The sequence below is a fragment of the Chrysochloris asiatica genome, unplaced genomic scaffold, assembly GCF_000296735.1.
Source record: "Chrysochloris asiatica unplaced genomic scaffold, ChrAsi1.0 scaffold00059, whole genome shotgun sequence".
Classification (NCBI taxonomy): Eukaryota; Metazoa; Chordata; class Mammalia; order Afrosoricida; family Chrysochloridae; genus Chrysochloris; species Chrysochloris asiatica.
Window position 1 is genome coordinate 11,169,007 of NW_006408577.1, and position 8,137 is coordinate 11,177,143.

The window sequence follows — 8,137 nt, forward strand, 5'->3', positions numbered from 1 at the left end:
CCTTAAGGTTCACAGCCCGATTTGTAACCACTATGCTACCAGAGCTCCTTACAACTAATTTTAAGTTGTCATTAAGTAAAAATAAGCTTCCTTTTTTGCCTCTGATCTGAAAACAACTACAAAATTGAGCAAAAAAAGATAACAATTTTGTTTAGATGATATCTTTTCCCCACAGTTTTAGTCCACTTCCCTTATTTTCTGTTAAAGTGTTATCTATTCTTTTCTCATATTCACCAAAGCTCCATTTTCCCCTTCAAGTATCCTTATAGGGAGCACAAATTAATGTGTGTGCCTCAAATATCTGCATAGTAATAAGTCTCAGGTTAATTAATTATCATAGGTTCAAATTGACACTAATTTATGAAATCAGTTTGGATACATGTCAAATTTATCATAGATTTAAGTGATAAAACCACACCTGCTGTATTCATTAATATGAGATTAAGCTACCAGCTGTTTCAAGGGAGAAAAATGAGGCTTTCTGCTGCGGTAATTTACAGCCTCGGAAACCCTGTACAGGGTCGCTGTGAGTCGGAACTGACTCCACGGCACATAACCACCAACCACCACCAAGCTGTAAGGGGACACTCCTGTGGAGGTGTGGGTTAATGCAAGGGACTGGTTTTAACTGCAAGGCGGTTCAAGCTCACCAGCCATTCCTCGGAAACCCTATAGGGGGTCACTATGAATTGGAACCAACTTGACAGCACTTAACAACAACAACAAGCCATAATGAGAACTACTAAATGGAGTAGCTATTTAGCTATATATTGCTATTTAATACATCACATGATATATGCTAAAGCTTCACTGTGATTTTGTGGGGAATCACAATAAAGTTCAAGTTAACCTAAACCTAGCAGAATAATGATTAAGGTTCATACAACAGTCTGTATAATCTTAACATTTTTTCTTTTTTCATTTAAAAAGCATGTCCCATACTAGAGGAATAAAATTCCTCTGACAATTTGACTCCATAGGGTTGCTGTGGGTCAGAATCGACTAGATGGCACTTAACAACAACCATATTATATATAGACTCAATACCATAGAGATTATTTGGATTGGTTTGTGTTGGGTTGAGATGGGTTGTATATTTTGACTTTTAAATGATAGTAAGGTATAAATGATATCATACATTAATCTAGATGTAATAAAATTAAAAGGAATAAATAGATAAATCTTGCTTTATATCATTAAAATAAATACACTATTTTGGCCATTTTTACCAATAATAACATTATGATGTATCTTATTCCTTTTTAATAATACTGTCTCTTTTATGCAGACAAATTAATTTAAGAAAATATTGAAAGAACTGGTTTTAGAAAAATATTTGCAGCTTATCATCAGATAAAAAACAATAAACTAATAAACATTGATGCTAACTTAGTTCATAGCTAGTGATTTCATTATAAGTATATTAACTATTTGTTGTTGTTAGGTGCCATCAAGTTGGTATCGACTCATAGCGACCTTATGCACAACAGAACTAAACACTGCCCTATCCTGGGCCAACCTCACTACTATTGCCACGCTTGAGTCCATCGATGATGCCACTTGGCCAATACATCTCGTTGGGGGTCTTCCTCTTTTTCTCTGACCCTCCACCTTACCAAACATGATATCCTTCTCCAGCAACTGGTCCCTCCTGACAACATGTCCAAAGTATGAGAGATGAAGTTTGGCCATCCTTGACTCCAAGGAGCACTCTGGCTGTACTTCTTCCAAAATGGATCTATTGGTTTTTTTGGCAGCCCATGGCACTTTCAATATTCTCCTCCAACACCACAACTCAAAAGCATCAATTATTCTACTGTCTTCCTTATTCACTGTCCAGCATTCACATGCATATGAGGTTATTGAAAATACCATGGCTTAGATCAGGCACACCTTAGTCCTCAACTATAGGATCATTTTATTGTGTTTTCAAAATTTACACTTTTTTTGGTAGAGTAGTTTATCAAGTTAGAAAAAAAATATTTAAGTTTACTAACGTGAGGGAAAATTACCTAATCTGATTTAATGAGCAATATTAGATTAAGTAACAAAGGGGCTTTATTGGGGGCTTTTCTGTTTATATTTGAATTGAAAGAAAATATATACAAATACATTTATTGTTATTTAAATAAGTTTTTTATTTAAATATTGCAGTTTAATGCATTTCTTCATTTTTCATAAATTATCAGAATTCTATTATTATATTCGAAATTATACTATTAAATGTATTCTACCAACTATTTATTCATTTTGACAATAATTAAGACCATACGTTTTCAAAGTAATATACCAACACATAGCAAGGTGACCTAAAGTTGAGAAGTGAAAACTATTCAGATACATTGAGCTGTACAACTGCTGTTAATTAAAGAATGTGGACAAGAATGTTTTTATATATGAATCAATGGGCGTATGATTGATGTATTTGCTAAATATGCAGATATGATCTTATATTTCTAGTAAATTGTAAGTTTTCTTATATCAGAACATTTTCAGAAATTAAAGGGGAGGATTTCTCTAAATAATAGTACAGCATGATACAAGTACATTTGGAGGAAATGGGACATTTTCCTGGGAAAATAGCCTTTCGAGTCACTCAGGTCTAGATTTCCAAAAAATGTTTCCAATAACTGCACTCAGTATCCATCTCATGTACAGTCGTACTGAAAGGAGCTACAGACTTGACTAAGAGTATCTTTCATGAACACCATTGGAAGATACAACTTATATTTTTATAAGTTAAAAACTTCTCTGAATTATAAACAAAGATGAAAGAAGAAAGAAAGTTACAGATGTGCTCTTTTGAACATCTTCCTTTTCTAAAAAGTTGCCCATTTTTTCTAAAAATAGAATTATTTTTCAAGTTGCAGTCAAGCTTCTATATAGAGTGTAAGTTTTTTTTTTCATGAATACATATTTTTATGCCTTAAAAATCAACTATAAAAGTCTAAGACAATTTTTTTAAACTAAGTTATTTTCAAATATTAATGATGTAGCTGATTAACAATTTGGCTGCTAACCTCAAGGTCAGCAGTTTGAAACTCCCAGCCATTCCACGGGAGCAAGTTGAGGCTTTCTGTAGTGTAGTGATTATGAATCAGGCTGCATCTTAAAGTCAGCAGTTCAAAACTACCAGCTGTTCTGTGGGAGAAAGATGAGGCTTTCTACTCCTGAAATCCTAAACATGGTTACTATAAGTCGGAACTGACTCCACCACCAGATAAAACTGATGGCAAAATGTTGTCATAATAATCCCAAATACAACTTCAATTAGGCATATATGACAATATTATCGTCTGCATTTCAGTTGGTTTTAGTGTCTTTATTAAAGATTTTTCCATTTTAACGTAAAACGTAAAAGATAATGAAGCTTTTTCATATTATTCTGAATTTAATATTCGGTGACTATTCAATGAATTACTGTTAACTGTGAACAGAGTAGTGTAAGTATACAGGTGAATGCAAAGGTCCTCAAGGTAAACATTTAAATTTCATCATATGCTAAGGATCACCAGAGAGTAAAGCACATATATATTGATTATTCATTAAAAACATCTTTTTAAACTTCTGACTGAGTTCTAATTTCTTTTTATTCTTGTTATTTCAAAATGGATGAATAATTAATATATCATAAAAATACACATATTTTAATTTAAAAAATAATATCCTAGCATGTACTAAGGTGTAATGGGAAAAAGAGGAGACCTTGAAACAATAAGTAAAAGCATATCTCTTTAACAAAATTAAAAATCTCAGATAAAAAATTTCAACTCACATCATTTATGTAATTTCTCAGTGACAAGTTTCAATTTACATATTTAGAACTGGTTGTTTACTCAATCTCTTGGTTTTATGATGCTACACAGAAATATCATGTAAATTAATTTCTTTATAACTATATGCATAGAACAAATTTTTAGAATTCATCATATAAATTCTTAGTTTAAAATTCCAGTGATTAACTCAAATAATAAGCCTTTGCCTAATAATCATCCTCAGTGTTCGTTGCCTAGATTTATTTTAACATTGTTTAAAAATCAAGATTATATAGCATTATACATTAGTATAAAGTGAGTAGCCAATTACATTATGCAGAAGATTATAGGTTTTAAGGCTAGCAATTACATGAAAATTAAATAAGTTTAGGAAATTTCTCACTATAAAATGTACTAATTTGATATGTTTTTCAAAGAAAATTATCTATATGAAAAATAAAATTAACTTATTTTCATTTATAACCTATGACATTTCTTTTCCCAATTATCTAATGGCTATTTACAAAGTTACATTTTATAGTCTTTCGCCCATTTCCACACATATGTCTAGAATCTTAATATAATTAAAGATCGAAAATGTATAGGAAATTAGACAATGTTTTTAAAGTACCACAAACATAAGAATTATTTTATTTTCCACTATATTGAGTCCCCAGTAGAAAATTATTAATACATTATTTAGGATGAGTAAGCAGCCAACTAGTAATGCATCAGATCGTGGGTGATTAAATAGAGGATGTTCCCATCAAAGAAAATCCTGCACAGTAGCTTAATTTAGGTATGAAAATATCTTATGTAGGTATTATGTCAATCAATATAACTTGGACCCAAATATGACCTCTTATTTCCACTAGCAACAAACCTGTGATATCGTCTATGCATAGTTTATTACGTAGACACTACTTTCTCAAGTTGTCTAGGATAGTTTGTACTGTTTGATGGAACCCTAGTAGATATTTTATGTCACCATTTCAGAAAATTTTATCTTGGAAATTCTCTTTTACTTTTTAATACCTACTTTATTTTCTAGATCTGATATACTTGTTAGGGAACTTTTGTTATGTTTCTCTGTCCACAGATAGCTGCATATCACACCCTCCCCCAAGAGCTTGCAGAGGGATTCCAGACAAGTTAAAGTAACACATGCTACTAACTATAAGGTTTTGAAATTAAAAATTAATTTAACAACTTTACATTTTCACAACCCTAGCTGCAATTATTTTTTTTTTTTCTTTGAAGTTTCTCCCATCACCCAATACAGTGTGAACAGCCCAAGGTTAGCAGAAGAGTCTTAAACCCATTTGGCAACAACGAACAATGAAAATTCCATTAGTTCATTAGAAATATATGTGTACGTGGAGGTGAAAGACAAATAGAAGGCAAATACAATTAATCCAAAGTATTACTTTTTCTTTTTATCCTAACTAAGAGTGAGGGAGACTCTGAGACCTCAGAAGTAGCTATTCTGCCATTCTTTAGAATTCTATAGAAAGTTTAAAGAACCCTTCCCAGAAACAAACCAAACCAAACCAAACAAACAAACAAAAACCTGCCTCAAGTTTTCCCAGGTGTCAAGACTAAGCATGAGCTAATAATTAGAACTCCTAACGTGGTGTTGTTGGATCAGCACTGGACTGCCAAACACAAGTCTGGCAGTTCAAACCCACCAGCTGCTCCTTGGAAACCCTATACAGGGTCGCTATGAGTCGGAACCAACTCAACAGCACTTAACAATAATAAGGCGAATTTTAAAAAAGATACTATTCTCTGTTCAAGATACTCAGACGTGTGAACTTTAATCCATTTAGATTTTATTACTTTTGAAATCAATTTTCTAGACTTCCACTATTAAATAATGATACCTACTAGTAATAGATTTAGTGTACATCCTAAACTAATATGGGGCAGTTCCCAAACATGTGAAATAAATGAGACTATGTTTCAACATTATTGCAGTGTCTCTAAATTCGATAGTAGAAACATTATTAAACTACATGAGAATACACCCCAAATAAATATATCTATTTTGCATAGTGCACTTACCCTGTACAGCTCCTAAAGAAATTCTTTGTGAAATATTCTGAGGATGGAATGTAATTTTCTGAGTCCGTGGAAGAGATTTCCCCCAGGCAAGGTGGGGAAGACTGAAAGCCAGCAATGTGATCCTGCAAGCAGAATGAAATCCAGTTAGCAGAGCTTGATGATCCTGAAGCAGGAGGTGGGTGACACTGCTGGGGAGAGGGGGTTGTTCTGAGTAAATTGGAAGTGTTGTCAGATTGTAAGAGATCAGCAGCAGGAGGGAAACATCAGAGCTTCCTGTTACATCACACTGACCCCGCCTGCAGTTAGTGTTAGGTTACTTTCTTTCTCAAATAGCACACCCTAGAAAAGCAGTACACTTTTCTTATACTGAGACAACAGCAAGCGGCAGCCTGAACAGAAATCATATGCACTACGATTACATTGTTACCGGCAAAGGCTGGCTAGCTTTCATCATGACTAAGTTCTGTTAGAACTTGCCAGCCAGAGCTGCCTGTGATTTGAAGGAAGGCTAAATATAATATTCTGTTCAATGAATCAAAAGTGTTAGGTGTGTGTGTGGGTATGTTTTGAATTATAGTTTACAAAGCATCCAGGGGAAGAAGTTATCTACCATGTATTTCTTCATAAATTACTATAGAAGAGTAATAACTGCCTTCATCATAAATAATTCTTTGATCTGATGTAGCACTGTGGATTAATGTGCTGGGAGACAATGTCAGTTTGAGTCACAAAGTCAGCAGTTCAAATCTACCCGCCGCTCCTCAGAAACCCTATACAGAGTCTCTATGAGTTGGACTCGACGGCACTTAACAACAGCAGCAATTTTAATTAAGTTTGAATTCTGATATTTAGATGCTTTTTCCCAATTAGTTTACCTCTATGAGATTTCCTGTAGGGTTTTTAAAACTTTTTTTGGTTTGTTTTTCTGTTTGTTTATGATATAATCGTATGTGTCATAAACAAAACCTGTGAATGTGTCTATGAGTCTCTGTAACACTAGAGTGCTTCAAAAAGTACCTGAAAAAAAAAAAAAAAAGAAGAACTTAAAAGATACTTTTTTAAAACTTTATTTTGTGAAGCTGTCTTGTATTTTTGATCTTTCAGGACTAAGGTGTGCCTGACCCAAGTCATGGTATGTAGCTTCATATGCATGTAAAAGCTGGACAATAAATAAGGAAGACTATAGAATAATTGGTGCATTTGATAGAGAAGAATATTAAAAATAACATGGACGGCCAAAAGAAAAACAAATATGTGTTGGAAGAAGTATAAAACCAAAGTGCTCTTAAGAAGTCAGGATGGCAACACTTTGTTTCTCACACTTCCGATATATTACTAGGAGGGATCAGTTTCTGGAGAAGGACATTGTGGTTGGTAAAGTGGAAGGTCACTGAAAAGGAGGAAGATCCCCAACAAGATGGATTGGCACAGTGGCAGCAGCAATGCACTCAAACATAACAACAGTTGTGAAGATGGTACAGGACCAGGCAGTGTTTTGACCTGTTGTGCATAGGATCTCTATGAATCAGAACCGACTCCACGGCACCTAAAAACATCATACAATCTTTAAGGACATATATAAATAATTGTAAATAATTACCTATACTTTTAATATTTGACTCATCTAAGTTAACACTTGAACCGACTCCACGGCACATAACCACCACCACCATGTTAATACTTATAAGATAAAATAATTTATACCGTAATGTTTATATCTCAAAGTAGGTTTGAAGAAAATGTAGATATTTTATAAATATAATGTGAAATATGTAACAAAGAGACTTTTAAATGCTCACGGACAAGTGTAAGTAAAAGACAATAGAATTTTTCCATGAACTTTTTAAATACCTCTCATACTTTAGTCTCAATTTTTAGAGAATGATTTGCTACAAGAAGATGTATTTTATACCCAAAACACATCTTGAGTGTGTTTAATAAATCATTGAAAAGGACCAGGGAAGAAAGGTGCAAACTTGAATTGTATGAGTGTTTGTCATTTTTGATAAGATGATAAATGTGTAAAATGGAATGATAATAATTCTCGAAACCTACACAGTACTAAAAGTCATTTAATTTCTCCAGACTTAAGATTTTTAACTATAAAATAGAAGAGATTCTTAGTAAATTTGAGATGAGAATGGTAAGTTACTACTATTTAAAGAAAAACCAGAGATGCAAGTTCTCCTTGTAGACTACCAAAGGAAGGCAGGGCAAGATATATTGATCAGATATCTTGTTTTTGAAGTTCACGCTTCTGAGGCTTTTCGTTTTTATTACCTGGATCAATGGCAGAAAATGATAAAACTTTTTTTTTT